This window comes from Oryctolagus cuniculus, chromosome 7 (genome assembly GCF_051225735.1).
Source record: "Oryctolagus cuniculus isolate XC-2025 breed Fujian yellow rabbit chromosome 7, ASM5122573v1, whole genome shotgun sequence".
NCBI classification, from domain to species: domain Eukaryota; kingdom Metazoa; phylum Chordata; class Mammalia; order Lagomorpha; family Leporidae; genus Oryctolagus; species Oryctolagus cuniculus.
The window spans coordinates 31884132-31899747 of NC_142873.1; the positions used below are offsets into that span (position 1 = coordinate 31884132).

Here is a 15616-nt window from a genome sequence, read left to right on the forward strand (position 1 = left end):
TATATGTTACTGCCACTGGCAGCATCTTTCTCCAGCCCACCTAAAGGTCCAAAGTTATTTCTCCCTCTTCCACAGCTGCCCCCTGCACCCTAGGTTTTGTAACTTACCACAGTCTATCTTGAATAACTTTTTTCTTACATGTTTGATCCCCCAACTATATTAAAAATAATTTCTATCCTCCTCCCTTTACAAAAGATGGTAAATATGTACATAAAACAATATTTATAATTTATAAACTGTTCCAAGAACTTAATCCCTTTGAGGGAAGGAACTGATTCTGATTCATCTTTTGTTCCTTGCAGTTCTTTGAACAAAGCAGGTATTTAAATAACTTGGTTTTTAATAAAAACTCAAAAGTTTTAAGTAAAATATGAAATTTTCTCTTATCGCTCAGGTTTTTCACACTGAGTAAAATTAAAAGAAAGGAGCATATATTGAGCATCTACAATGTAGTTAATTACTGTGCTAAGAGGCAGCAGAGGTGATAAAAAATAAGGGTAAAACACAATCCCTGTCCTAAGAAGCTTCCGGTATTCTTAGTAACAGTAGACAATTTTCCAAAGCAATCAGGATCAAACTCTAAATTGAGTACAAATTTCAGAACTGTACCAAGAGAATCCAGATTGGGGAGATCAAAGTTGGCCAGCATCAAGGAAGAATGTTTATGAGAGGCCTAGCTAGATGGCAAGAAGAAGCAAGATTATCCTCAATAGTGTGTTCCCCAGGTTGCTCCAACAGTCATCTCCAGTCCACCTTACTTTAAAAACCACTACTAGCCCATGCCAAGTACCACATCTCAAACCTGCATTCACGTCCATGGGCCCCACTCTCTACATTTGAACAGTTCCATAACAATGCACACATGAAAAAAATCTAGAAATCTAAAAACAAGACAATCATTTTCAAAAACCACAAAATCATTTTCCTCACAATGTCAGTGGGTGGGAGGTGAACAACAGTCTCAAGGACGGCCATTTTAGGAAGCCCAATTCAATTCCAAAAGCCAACTGCAGTGAGTCCTTTTAGCCCCTGTCTGACTCATTCTAATAATTAACTCCTTAAACATTGATAATAGGACATATTTCAGATAGGTTATGGTTGGCTGGGAACTGTTCTTTCTGCTCATGTTTCAAGGCAAGAAAGTCATTTATAAACTGACCGAGAGGAGAAACAGCACAGCATAGTGGTTTAAAGTTGAGACCCCGAACTAGCAGGCGTGAGTTCACAATCCCAGTTAAGTACCTTTCCTCCAGGTTTCAATGTACTCATCTCTAAAAGAAAACGAAGACAGCGAACTCAGAGTACTGCTGTGAGGATAAGAAGTAATGCATTAGAAAACTAAGTACAATAATCTAGCATTCAGTAACTATCCAAAGCCCTGCTACCTACTAATATCATCCCAAGCAGTTATGGATACTAATTCAGTCAGGACTACTTAGGCAATAATACAGAAGTAAACAAAAACAGTCAGCTTCAAAAGTGAAAACTAGAAATATTCCTATGTATGGAATTAGCATTAAAGGAAATAAAGAAATGATGGAAACTAAACATAGGACCAAGCTGGCATGCAGGAATGTCAAGGAAAAAAGATAATTGGAAATCCACATACTTAGGGGAAATTGGGACCCCATCTCACATCATCCACAAAAATCAATTTCAGGTAGATGAACAATCAAAATGTGAAAAAGCAAACTCTAAAACTTTTAGAAAACATAAGATAATTTAAATACGGGGAAAAAAAAAGGTATCTCTGGGGCTGGTGCTGTGGCATAGTGGGTAAAGCTGCCACGTGCAGTGCCAGCATCCCATATGGGCACCGGTTTGAGACTTAACTGCTCCACTTCAGATCCAGCTCTCTGCTGTGGCCTGGGAAAGCAGAAGGTGGCTCAAGTCCTTGGGCTCCTACACCCACATGGGAAGACCCGAAGGAAGCTGCTGGCTGCTGGTTTCGGATCGGTGCAGCTCCGGCCGTTGTGGCCAATTGGGGAGTGAACCAGCAGATGCAAGACCTCTCTCTCTCCCCCTCCCTCCCTCCCTCCCTCTCTCTCAACTCTGACTTTCAAATAAACAATAAATCTAAAAAAAAAAGGAAAAGATTATCTGATAAAAGACACAAAAGGTACAAACCATAAAAGAGGGGGTTGTAAAAGAACAGAATAGAAAAAGATATTAGGGAGCCAGCAATGTGGCGTAGAAGGTTATGCCTTTGGCTGCCACATCTTATATGGTCACTGGCTAAAGTCCTGGTTGTTCCACTTCCGATCCAGTTCCCTAATGCACCTGGGAAAGCAGTGGAAGATGGCTCAAGTCCTTGGAACCCTGCACTCACATGGGAGACCTGAAAGAAGCTCCAGGTTCCTGGCTTCAGTCTGGCCCATCCCTGGCTGTTGCAGTCATTTGGAGACCTTCTTTTTCTGTATCTCTGCCTTGCAAATAAATAAATAATTCCTTAAAGAAAAAAAAAAAAAAAAAACAGGCTGGCGCGGCTCACTAGGCTAATCCTCTGCCTGCGGCGCCGGCACTCTGGGTTCTAGTCTCAGTTGGGGCTCCGGATTCTGTCCCGGTTGCTCCTCTTCCAGTCCAGCTCTCTGCTGTGGCCCGGGAAGGCAGTGGAGGATGGCCCAAGTGCTTGGGCCTTGCACCCGCATGGGAGACCAGGAGGAAGCACCTGGCTTCGGATCAGTGCAGCGCGCAGGCCGTAACACCCATTTGCAGGGTGAACCAATGGAAGGAAGACCTTTAGACCTTTCTCTCTGTCTCTCTCTCTCACTGTCTAACTATGCCTGTCCAAAAAAAAAAAAAAAAAAAAACAGAATTCAAAAGTAGCCTACACATACACACTTGTGATCACTTCATTAAAAAAAGATATTAGAACACAAATAGCTCAAGAAAGGCTAGAATTTTAAAAATTCCTACAAATCAATGAAAGATAAAATAATTCATTCAATTTTAAGTATGCAAAACACGTTAATTAGTAATTCACAGAAGAAACAAAATGTCAAATTAAGTATAGGTAAAAATACTGTCAATAATAAAGAAAATGCAAATTTTTAAACCCCCAAGAGCTACCACTGCATGTCCATTGGGACTGGCAAAAATTAAAGTATCACGGGCCAGCGGTATGGCACAGTAAGTTAATCCTCCACCTGCAGCACCGGCTTCCCATATGGGAGCCAGTTCTAATCTTGGCTGTTCCTCTTCCGATCCAGCTCTCTGCGGTGGCTTGGGAAAGCAGTAAAAGACGGCCCAAGTCCTTGGGCCCCTGCACCCATATTGGAGACCAGAAAGAAACACCTGGCTCCTGGCTTTGGATCAGCGAAGCTCTGGCCATTACAACCATTTGAGGAGTGAACCAACGGAAGGAAGACCTCTGTCTTTCCCTCTCACTGTCTATAATTCTGCCTCTCAAACAAAATCTTAAAAAAAAAATTAAAGTATCTCAGCAAAGATATGTAAATTAATAGAGTCCAGAAATATCTAGTAAAGCTAAAGACATGCATACCCTACCATGCAATAATTCACTTCCAGGGTTTTGGATTTGCATTCACATCTTACGCATACACTCTCTTACAGTGCACATAACATCCCTTAAGGAAACTCTTTCACATGTGAACAAGGAAATGCATACAAGATTACTCATTGTAGCATTACTTGTCAGTGCCAAGAACTGGAAAGTCAAAATGTTTATCAAACAAAGAATGAGTAAACCAACTGTGGCATATTCTTTAAATAAAATAACACAATCATGAAAATGAACCATAAATTGCTAAAATAGCTGCAGTTGTTTTCTTCTGTATACACATGCCACCACTGATGCTCCACTTCCGTTCTAGCTCTCAGCTAATGTGCCCTGAAAAGCAGTGGAGGATGGCCCAGATGCTTAGGCCCCTGCCACCCAAGTAGGAGACCCAGGTGAAGCTCCCAGTTCCTGGCTTCAACCAGGCCCAGCCCTGGCTGTTGCAACCATCTGCAGGAGTGAAGCAGTAGATGAAAGATCTCTGTCTCTTCCTTTCTCTGTAATTCTGATTTTCAAAATAAATAAATACCTCTTAAAAAATCCTATAGACACTGTTTCCTGATCCCAAATCCAATATTTACCAAAAAAAAAAAAAAAAAAAAGTTGACTTCCTCAAATTTGGGATGACATTGCACTGGAATGCAGTAAAAACAATATTTAGCCAATTCCTAGCCTAAGTCTCTAAAAGGCCTTGCACACGTCCACCCATTCCCTTACAACCCTACCCAGATTCCAGGTGAAAAAGATCACAGGAATTAGAAAACAAGCTGCCTCACTGAAATGTCTTAGCCTACTCAAACTACAGCCAAATCAGCAGCTGATCGCAGATAAATAAGTCCAGCAGATAGTAAAATCACCTCACTGACTGACCCACAGTCTCACGAGCAATAGTGCCCTGCTGGTACTTTAAATCAGTAAGTTTTCAGTTTGTTACAAAGAAATAGATAATTCACGCATGAATAAACTAAAGCTATACAAATTAATACGGTTAAATTTGACAAATAATATTGAATGTGAAAAGCTGCCCAAAAATTCCTGTTGTTTTATTGTACATACAATGTTTGAGAACGCTTTGTTCAGTGAGGCATTACACACACGTATGAGGAATGGTGGCTCCCTCAGCCTGGAGGGGAGAGAATGCCATCAAGGAAAGGCACACAGGGGGTTCAAGCTTCGCACTGAGGCTGTCCCTAGCCTCCACACAGAAGCTGCCACTCCCCCAACACTCTCTACCCCTTTTCCCCTTCCTTGCTTTATTTTTCTACTTGGCACTCAACAGCATGGACTGTGCTTGCTATGGTTTCCTCAGCACTGAGAACAATGGCTGGCAGAAATTCTAATTTACAGTTCCCCAAATGACTCCACTGTGCAACCAGGACCGAGAATCACTATGCAAAAGACAGCAAGCAGCACAGCAGCGATTAGACTAATGGGGCTGGCAAAGGACAGCCTAGCCTGCAGGCAAAATCTGGCACCCCGACACCTGTTTTTGTAAGGTCCACAAGCAAAGAGTTTTACAGAAGAACATTTGCAACAGATCTGATGGCAAGGATCTGAACCCCAAATTAAGCAAATGTTTTATTCCTCCCAAAATTCTACTCTTCTCAATAGCCGACTTGCATTTACAAATATGTTACTCAATGATTATTATAGTTTGAATTTGACCAATTGAAAGTGTAAGGGAATTTGCTTTCTCTCCTGTTATGGAAGTATCTACAGAATATCTTTGATTTTGCCCCTTGGCCTCCCGAGCCTGAAGCATGTCCTTTCTGGCTTCTAAAGCTGTGCCAGCCTCTCTCAGTTACATTATGGGTCACATATGAAGATGTGTGTACGTGTATATGTATAGAGGTTCTTTAAAACGCTCATAGAAAATGGAATTCAAAGTTCATGGAACTGGATTTTAGTGCAAAACAACTGAACTCCATGCATATGAGTGTATTAGGCTGCTTTTTGTTGCTACAATGAAGTGCTTGAGATAAGCTCCTTATTAAGGAAAGACATTTATTTTGGTTCTGATGAGGGTGGCAGATGGCAGTGGTAGAGCATTTGCAGAATGCTAGCCAAAAGGCAGAGAGAACAGTCTGGAACGTGTTTTTCTTTTAAAGAATTCTTTCTCTTTGTCTCTTCTCCCCCTCTCTCTCTTTGAAAGGCAGAGTGACAGACAAAGGGAGAGACAGAGAGAGGGAAATATTCCATCCACTGGTTCACTCCCCAAATAACCACAGAACCGGAGCTCAATCTGGGTCTCCCAGATAGGTGGCTTTCCCACTTACATTAGCAAGGAGCTGGATGGGCATCATAAGCAGCAGTCTAACTTGCTATGCCACAACATGGGTCCCTCAACTTGAGGTTTTATAACAACCTTCTCTCATGAGAACTATCTTCTAAGAGCACAACCCAATTACCTGAAGATCTCCCACTGGGTCCCACCTCCTAAAAGTTCAAAAACTTTCCCAGTGGTTATCAACCTTATGGACCAGGCATTTAACACATGAGCCTTGGGGCATATTGAACATCCAAACTAATCTCTAAACCTCAGCATGAAGGATCTTCAAAAAGTTCATAAAAATGCATATTAAAAAAATTATGCATAGATTTCTTTTGTTTTTTAAGATTTATTTATTTATTTATTTGAGGCAGAGTCACAGAGAGAGGAAGAGACAGAGAGGTCTTCCATCCACTGGTTCACTCCGAGTTGGCCACAACCACTGGAGCTGGGCTGATCTGAAGCTAGGAGCCAGGAATTTCCTCTGAGTCTCCAAAGTAGGTGCAGGGGCTCAAGCACTTGGGCCATCTTCCACTGCTTTCCCAGGCCATCAACAGGGAGCTGGATTGGAAGAGGAGCAGCCAGGCCTCAAACAGGAGCCCATATGGGATGCTGGCGCTGCAGGCAGAGGCTTAACCTACTATGCCACAGGACTGGCCCCTATGCATGGATTTCAATTTTGCACCAAAATAGACTTAATCTTTCTTTTTTTATTTTTAAGATTTATTTATTTATTTGAAAGGCAGAGTTATAGAGAGGCAGAGGCAGAGAGAGAGAGAGAGAGTCAGTCTACCGTCTGCTGGTTCACTGCCCAAATGACTGCAATGGTCAGGGCTGTGCCAATCCAAAGGCAGGACCAGGAACTTCCTCTGGGCCTCCACGTGGCTTCAGGGGCCCAAGGACTTGGGCCATCCTCCACTGCTTTCCCAGGCCATAGCAGGAGCTGGATCGGAAGTGGAGCAGCCAGGACTCGAACCAGCGCCTATATGGGATGCCGGCACTGCTGGCAACAGCTTTACCAGCTATGCCACAGCGCCGGCCCCAAGACTTATCTTTCAGTTCCATTTTTCCACAAAGTTTTTGAAGTGTGTGAGTGTGTGTGTGTGAGAGAGAGAGAGAGAGACAGACAGACACAGAAACACCTGACCATTAGGTATGTACTGGAAAAAAGGAGAGGGGCAGAGAAGTTTAAAAATTTTTGCAATTTGTAGTAAGTGCTGTGAAGGAGATAAGGATCATGTTAGGTAGCACCCACTTGTCAAAAAAGTTCCCAAGAATCACGTAAGTGTGGCACGTTCACAAGTGGAAGAAATACGAAATAGGAAGTTGCCGATTCTTGTACCCTTAAGTCACCTCCACAAAATCATGGAGAAGCTCCCAAGCTATGAGAAATAGAAAATAAAGTAACATTTTACCTGTGATCCTTTCTGGAATCACAACACAACCAGAGGCAAGCTACATCTGTAGCACTGGGTGTCAGAGTGGGCCTTGAGAATCAGCTTGCTTATGTGCAGATCTCAGCCCTGACACAGCTTAGCTTTGGAATCTTAACAAGTTATTTTTCTAATTCTCAAGATTCCTCTTTGCAGAATGAGGGTTGAAAACATTATCTATCTCCTTATCTCCTAAGACTCTTGAGTGTTAAATAAGATAACACAGTTAAATACAGTGCCTGGCAAATCATCAGGGTTCAATTAACATCAGCCATATTTATTACCACTAGTTGCCAAAGTTTTGTCTAAATAGATCCCTCAACATCTCTTACAAAGTATTATTTAGAGTCTGTTCTCCATCGTCTCCAAATCTCTTCTGCCTCACACAGTGTTATCATGCAGCATTTACCTCATTTTTCAGATTTCTTCAGATTTGAAGCAACTACATAACCTCAGCCCTGTGTTTTTCCAACATTTTCAACTAAAAATTGATGTTAGGACATAAAAGGAGGATTATTTTTCCAGGAGAAAGAATTGCAGTAACTGACATTAGGCCAAAATGTCTAATCATTTGGACACAGGTTTAGATAATGTTATTGTAGTGCTCTTTCTCATTTTTATTTTTCATAGAACAAATAAAATACAGTCAACACATTAAAAGAAGTTGCTTTTAAGTTTTTATTTTTTCATATTCATGGACATTTGTTGGTTTTTTCAGCTTAAATCAAAGAAAGAGCAGGGCCATTGTCAGATTTTATGAAAGACCATTTGATGCTCAAAATGAGACATGATTCCTCAGCACTCCTATTCTTGTATGAAACAATAAATGGTTCCCTGCAGGACACAGCCTACAGCTCACCTACCCAACTTAATAACAATCTTATCACCGCAAGTACACTGAGCAATAGATAGCATCAAGTAGTGGCTCAGTTATAAATTTGGGAACAAAATTAAAGGTCCTAGGGAGACATTTTCCACAAGCACATCCAGGCGGTGAAAAGAGACTGCCACATTCAGACAGGACTTCATTGCTTTATAAGCATCTCTCTCCCTGAAGCAACTCAAAGTATGACTGTCTGAAAACACAGATTTGTGTAGCTGTAACCAGTGCACCCAAAACCCTAATATATCAATAGGTTTTCACTCAGGCTCTTCACAGCAGGTAAGTCAATTGTACTGCTCTCCCAGTTTTCCGAACTCACCAACCAAAACATCGGATGGAGATATATATTCCCCTTTTCCCTTTCTTTATCCATATGCAGCTTATCCAAAGACCATAATGTCTTAACTTTTCTGCTGGGATAAATGAGATTACACAGTAGGGCTGAAGTCTGAGGTCTAATTCTGGACTCAGCTGTCACTCACCAGAGGTACGACGTGGAGCAAGTCATTCAGCCTCGGCGGTTCTCAGCTTGAATCAGGGTTACTTGGTGTTAATATCCTCACCAGGGCTTCATCTAACAATTCATGGTATTGCCGCCATCTACTCTCCTGCCTGAACAACCACATCAATGAACAGTACCATTTCATTTTCAGTTAGGACTCTATCAATTTCAAAGGACAGAAAACCAATACAAACTTTTAAAAACGAGGTTGGGGGCAGGGGGTGCAGAATTTCTTGGCTGAAGTAACTGGAACAGCCAGAGTAGAGCTCATTTCAGACACTCAAACAATGTCTTGGGACCTGACTGCTAACACCTACCCCACCCCCCAGCTTCTTTCTCTTCTTATTTGGACTTTATACTCTGGTTTCACCTGGTGGTCAGATAACTGTAGCTACTCTTGCTCTAGATCTAAGTACAATAAGAATGTTTTCTCCTCTGTAGCTCAAACAAAAGCAAATGCTGAGGCTGACTTCATTTGAATAATGTGCACACCCTGACCACCAACATGACTGGGGGAACACAACACCACACTCATTAGGCATGGACTAAAAGTGAGGAAGGAGTGAACTGCTTCAAACAAATACACAAATGTTCTCTACATCCAAAGCAAACCTCTCTACACAGTCCCCTATCTCAATTTCCCTTTCCCATTGGTTATATTTCTAGTCCCCATTATTTTCTCCTAAAATGAAATCATTTCTTTAAAACCTTCACCTTGATGTCTGGCATATCAATCAAATTTTTCATAGGAATAAGAAATCACTTTTTCTTCCTCATCTCCTAAATCCAATCAGTCATCAGGTACCAAAGACCTCAACTCCCCCAGCTACATTTTTCCAATCTTCTTCCTTCCCAAATGTAATTAATTTAGTTCAGCCTCTGTAGCCCTTGATGACTGTGTCTTTTTTTTTTTTTTTTTTTTTTTTTGACAGGCAGAGTGGACAGTGAGAGAGAGAGACAGAGAGAAAGGTCTTCCTTTGCTGTTGGTTCACCCTCCAATGGCCGCCGCGGCCGGCGCACTGCGGCCGGCGCACCGCGCTGATCCGATGGCAGGAGCCAGGAGCCAGGTGCTTTTCCTGGTCTCCCATGGGGTGCAGGGCCCAAGCACCTGGGCCATCCTCCACTGCACTCCCGGGCCACAGCAGAGGGCTGGCCTGGAAGAGGGGCAACCGGGACAGAATCCGGCGCCCCAACCGGGACTAGAACCTGGTGTGCCAGCGCCGCTAGGCGGAGGATTAGCCTAGTGAGCCGCGGCGCCGGCCTGTGACTGTCTTCTAATCCATCACACTGCCTCCAGTCTCATACCATCCTGTTCCTGTTCTGTACTATCATCTGTGACCATTCTAAAGTTCAAGCCTACTCTTATTCTCCTCCTTCTATATTCTATAATATCTCCTAGCTTTCTACAGCATAAAACCCATCTTATTTCTATCTCTCCTTGTGGTTTTAATCATGCCAACTACTTGCAATTTCCAGAAGTAGCAACTATTTCATACCTCTATCCTTTTGTCCACATTACCTTTCACGTTGGAATGTACTTGTGCTACTCTGGATTTCAGGGGTTTCTCTCTACTCTTAAACACGCTGGAGAACAAGATCCAGCTAAGGTGTTTCTGCTCTTATGAAACCTTTCTGTGGTGGTCCCCAACAGGACCTCTTTCTCTGTGCAATTCAACTGTATCAATACAGGTGTTCCTCCTTATCTGCAGTTGTGCCTTCCCAAATTTCAGCTACCGAAAGTCAACCACAGCCCAAAATTATTAAATGGAAAAATTTCAAAAATAAACAATTTAGGAGTTTTAAGTTATACACTATCTTGAGTAGCATGATGTAATCTCAAGCCATCTGCTCTATCCTGTCCCAGATGTGAATCACCCTTTTGTTCAATGTGTCTACAGTGTATATGCTACCTGCCCGTTAATCTCTTAGTAGCCACATACCTTGGTTACCAGACCAACTGCAGCAGTATCCATTGCTTGTGTTCAAGTAACCTTTATATTACTGAATAAATGGCACCAAGCCAAGAGTGGTGATGCTGGCAATTCAGATAAGCCAAAGAAAAGCCATGTGTATGTCTTTTAACTAAAAAGGTAAGGAACGGGCATTGTAGCAATATGGGTTAAACTGCTGCTGGGGACACCAGCATTCCTTATCAGAGTGCTGGTTCAAGCTCTGGTACCTCCACTTCCAAACCAGCTTTGTGCTAATGCATTCTGAGAGATAGCAGGTGATGGTCCAAGTACTTGGGCCCCTGACATTCATTAAGAGACTCAGAAAAGTTCAGGGCTCCTAGCTTTGGCCTGGCCCAGCCCTAGTTGTGGATATTTGGGGACTGAACCAGCAAATGAAAGAGCAAGCTTGCTTGCTCTCTTTTTCAATTGTTTTGCCTTTCAAGTAGATGGGGAAAAAAATTTTTTTAAAAGGTGAAAGTTTTCAACTTAGGAAAGAAAAAAAAATTGTATGCTGTGATTGCTAAAAATCTATAGTACCTTAAGATATTTTGGGAGAAACACAACAAATTCATATAATTTTACTACATTAGATTGCTACAATTGCTCTGTTTTATTATTGGTTATTCTTAATATTTTACTTTGCCTAATTTATAAATTAAACTTCATCACAAGAATTTATGTGTTAGGAAACATACAATCAATCCTTTGCATCTGTGACTTTCGTATCAGCAGAATCAACCAACCTAGGATCAGAAATACTCGGAAAATTTAAAAATTTCATCTATACTGAACATGTAGACTTTTTTTTTTTGGTCATTATTTCCTAAAGAAAACAGATAACAACTATTCCTATAATTTTAACATTGTATTAGGTGATATATGTAACCTATAGATGACTGAAAGGAAACAGGAAAATATGGGGTAAGTTATATGAAATTACTACATCATTTCATGCAAGGATCTTGAACTCCCACGGATTGTGGTATCCTTTGGGGTCCTAGAACCAATCCCCCACAGACTCAGAGGGGTGACTGCATATATAAGGTTTTGTGCTTTCTGAAGCTTCAGGCATTCACTGGGGGTCTTGGAACACATGTTCCATGGACAAGAGGGGACTATCATACAGCGTACCTCTCACAGCACCTCTAACACTTCAGTGTGCTTGCCTATTTACACAATTCCCTCACTCTAGAATCACCTGAAAAACTACAAAAATACAGATGTCTGAATTCACACCATACCAAACACACCAAGCCAGAACCTCCTAGATTAGGGTCCAGGCATGTATACCAAGAAAAAGCTTCAAGTTGATTTATTTTACCTATTTATACCTCTCTAGGTAAAAAACACATAGATGACAATCTGGCTAAGGAAAACAATTCCACTGAACATACCCAATACTTCAAATAAGCAATAGGAAAATAATAACTCCTATGGAATAAGCAATCACACAAACGAATAGTAAGTCTTACAAACCTGTGAGAGAATTACAGTATCAAAAACCACCCAACAGAAGAAAAAGAACCATAACATACCATTTTCTATGCATTCCAATTAGATAATTTTTTTAGATTTTGGATGAGAGGACAGAGGTAGAAACAGCTAAAGAAACTATGAGAGGGCTAGCATTGTAGCATAGTGAGTTAGGCTTCCAACTGCGACACTGGCATCCTATATGCGCACTGGTTTTGAGTCCCGACCACTCTACTTCCTATCCAGCTACCTGCTAACTCGCCTGGGAAGGCAGCAGAGGATGGCTCAAGTATTTGGGTCCTTGCACCCAAGTGGGAGACCCGGATCAAGCTCCTGGTTCCCAGCTTGCGCCTTGCACATCCCAGGTTGTTGCAGCCATCTGGCGAGTGAACTAGCAGATGGAAGATCTCTCTCTCTCTCTGTTAACTGTCTTTCAAATAAATAAATCTTTCTCTTTTTTTTAGATTTAAAAGTTTGATTTATTAGAGTCAGAGACCTCCAGCCAGAGTGGCTAGGAGGGAGGCTCCAAACCCAAAGGGGCTGGTGGTACTGGGGTTTTTAAGCACAATTTTGGGGAAGAAAAATCTTATCAGCTTGACATTCAGTTACAAGGCAAAGACAAAACCCATCAAAAGACCTGATTTGCCATCTTTTTTACCCCGTCTGGCTTGCTCATGATAAAACAAAAGAGCCATCAGAAGGGTGGGATACCTAATTTGTTTTAAAATTTGCTTAATTTGGCCGGCGCTGTGGCTCACTAGGCTAATCCTCCACCTTGCGGCGCCGGCACACCGGGTTCTAGTCCCAGTTGGGGCTCCGGATTCTGTCCCAGTTGCCCCTCTTCCAGGCCAGCTCTCTGCTGTGGCCAGGGAGTACAGTGGAGGATGGCCCAAGTGCTTGGGCCCTGCACCCCATGGGAGACCAGGAGAAGCACCTGGCCCCTGCCTTCGGATCAGCGCGGTGCACCGGCCGCGGCGGCCATTGGAGGGTGAACCAACGGCAAAGGAAGACGTTTCTCTCTGTCTCTCTCTCTCACTGTCCACTCTGCCTGTCAAAAAAAAAAAAAAAAAAATTTGCTTAATTTGTTGAAGAAAAAAAAAAAAAACTACCAGAATCACCATTTTCTCTGATAATCAAGAACTGCACATTATCTTAGATGTCCAATTGCTTAAACCAGATAAGTGTTTTTTTACTTTTTTCAAAGTATATTATGGTGATAAGTCACACTCTGAATGGCGTCTGCTACTTACTTTGTTTTTTATTTTTTAAGAAGTACTTATTTCAAAGTCAGAGTGACAGAGGGAGAGGGAGAGACAGATTTTTCCATCTGCTGGCTCACTTCCCAAATGGCTGCCAATAGCCAGGGCTAGGCAAGGATGAAGCCAGGAGCCAAGAACTCCAAGTCTCCAAGTCCCCCACATGGAAGCTGGATGGGAAGCAGAACAGCCAAGATTCAAACTGGCACTATCATGTGGGACGCAGGTGTCACAAAGTAGCAGCTTAAGCTGTTGTGTCACAATATCCACACCATCTATTACTTTTTCAACAATTAATAAAACATTGGCTTCTGCACAAAGTTTCTATGTGGCAAGAAACATATATGTGAAGCACAACAATGGTATGAATTAAATGTAGGCAATACACCTAGAAACAGAGTCACCCTTACCTCTACAATGAATTGAATATTTTTTAACCACCATTAGGGCCAGGCCCAGATTGAGATGTAACTGAAAGGTGAACAGCAGCAGCACAGTGGCTGCTCTCAGGGAGTGGAGAAACAAATACACCACAACTACAAGTAAGTCACGTTGCTCAAACTGACATCAAATAGAACTGGGGCTGCCAAATGATCTCTTATTCCATCATAACCATTAATCAGATTAATATTCTCATTTGATAAAAAAAAATTCTCAAAGAGCATTATCAAAAGTTTCCCTCTTCAACAACTGGCTATTGTGTGAACAGGATTTAAAAACAAAGTACTTTTGATGCGATATGGCTCTCTTGGCTAATCCTCCACCTGCGGCACCGGCACCCCGGGTTCTAGTCCCGGTTAGGGAGCCAGGTACTAGTCCCGGTTGCTCCTCTTCCATCCAGCTCTCTGCTGTGGCCCGGGAAGGCAGTGGAGGATGGCCCAAGTGCTTGGGTCCCTGCACCCGCATGGGACACGGGGAGGAAAGCACCCGGCTCCTGGCTTCAGATCGGCGCAACGCCATCGCGGCCATTAGGGGAGTGAACCAACATAAGGAAGACCTTTCTCTCTCTGTCTCTCTCTCACTGTCTATAACTCTACCTGTCAAATAAAAATAAAAAATAAAAAATAAGTACTTCTGAAGAAACTGAATTCACTATCACACAGGAGCCTCAAACTGTGTAGGCCAGAACCCAACTGAACCAGAAGAGATGCCATTCTTATTTGGTCAACAACCAAACTGACAAAATTTCCAAGATGCAACCACAGTCTAAATTGGCCTCTGTTTTTCTAGTTGCACCAGAAATACAAGAAGTAACTAAAAAAAAAAAAGACACAAAAATTTTCCCTCAGCCAACATTTTTCTATTATTTTACCCATCATAACAGGCAAGCCTGGCACCAAGTTAAAAAGAAGAAAAAAAAAACACCTGAGGTAAACTTTATTTCTTCAAAATAAATTCTTAACTAACTATAGTTCCAAGTTTCAATGAGGGAGGGGGGTGAGGACAGAAAAACAAAGGATGAAACATAATAGTGGAAAAAATGACACCTTGTTCTACAAGGAGTTAGCATTAGTGAGCCATTACGAAATTCACAGAAACCAACAATTTGTTTCTGACCTTCATGTACAAATTTTTGGGCTGAGAAGATAAAAAACACAGTAATTCAAACCATTACAAGTAAGAACTGTATGCTCTTCTTTTAAGTGAAACTTGTTTGTCCTCCTAAATGAACTTGTCGCTTGATAATTAAGCTTGTCCAAGTGTCACAAATACCTCATTAGCAAATTTATCAAAATGTGCTCTTGGGCCATACCATTTTAAAATATGCATTGGTACAAACATTCAACTGCAGTAAAACAAAGCCATTTTTTTAAAAGCCCAAAGGCCCAATCAGAATAAACGAACTTGAATTAACTGCACACATAAATCAGTCAATACTCAAAGCTCATGGCAAAATGCCAGGCCACACAGTCTTTGGTGTGCAACTATAAGAAATGCCATTGGAAAGGGATAATTTTTTTTTCCCTAGTGTCATCACACTTCAGATGGAAAACTATATACAAGTCATCCATGTTAACTCAGCCACGCTATGAGCAAGAAACTATCAAACTCAGTTACATTTAAGAGTTTTTAAAAGCTTTTCTAACAACCAGAACCACTTTGACTTGTTTTGTCACTTGTGGTTCAGTTATGAACATTCTTGGGTTTGGAAATTTGCAACAAAATAATAAAAAAAAAAAAACAAATATAACCCAAGCTGTAATTAACTATATAGTTATTTAGAATGTAGATAATAATTTGGTTCATGCCTTCAAATGATCAACAATGGAGTTGAATACGGTGCTGGCTCCCCTTCACAACAAGAAAAAATTAGTATTAAAAACAGATTTA

General features: G+C 41.6%; 1 protein-coding gene across 28 annotated transcripts in view; it reads right to left on the bottom strand.

The window, feature by feature from the left end:
• The window catches only part of POU2F1 (POU class 2 homeobox 1), a 175247-nt gene that overhangs the window by 132713 nt on the left and 26918 nt on the right, over window positions 1–15616 (bottom strand). For 2 of the 28 annotated variants that reach the window (XM_070077410.2, XM_051857147.3), the window contains one exon: window positions 8585–8714. The exons of 25 other annotated variants lie outside the window; for them this stretch is intronic. The gene's annotated coding sequence lies outside the window, so the exon portion shown is untranslated. Of the gene's footprint in view, window positions 1–8584; window positions 8715–15616 lie in introns of those variants that run through there. One more of the 28 variants, XM_089299629.1, reaches the window with a different exon arrangement.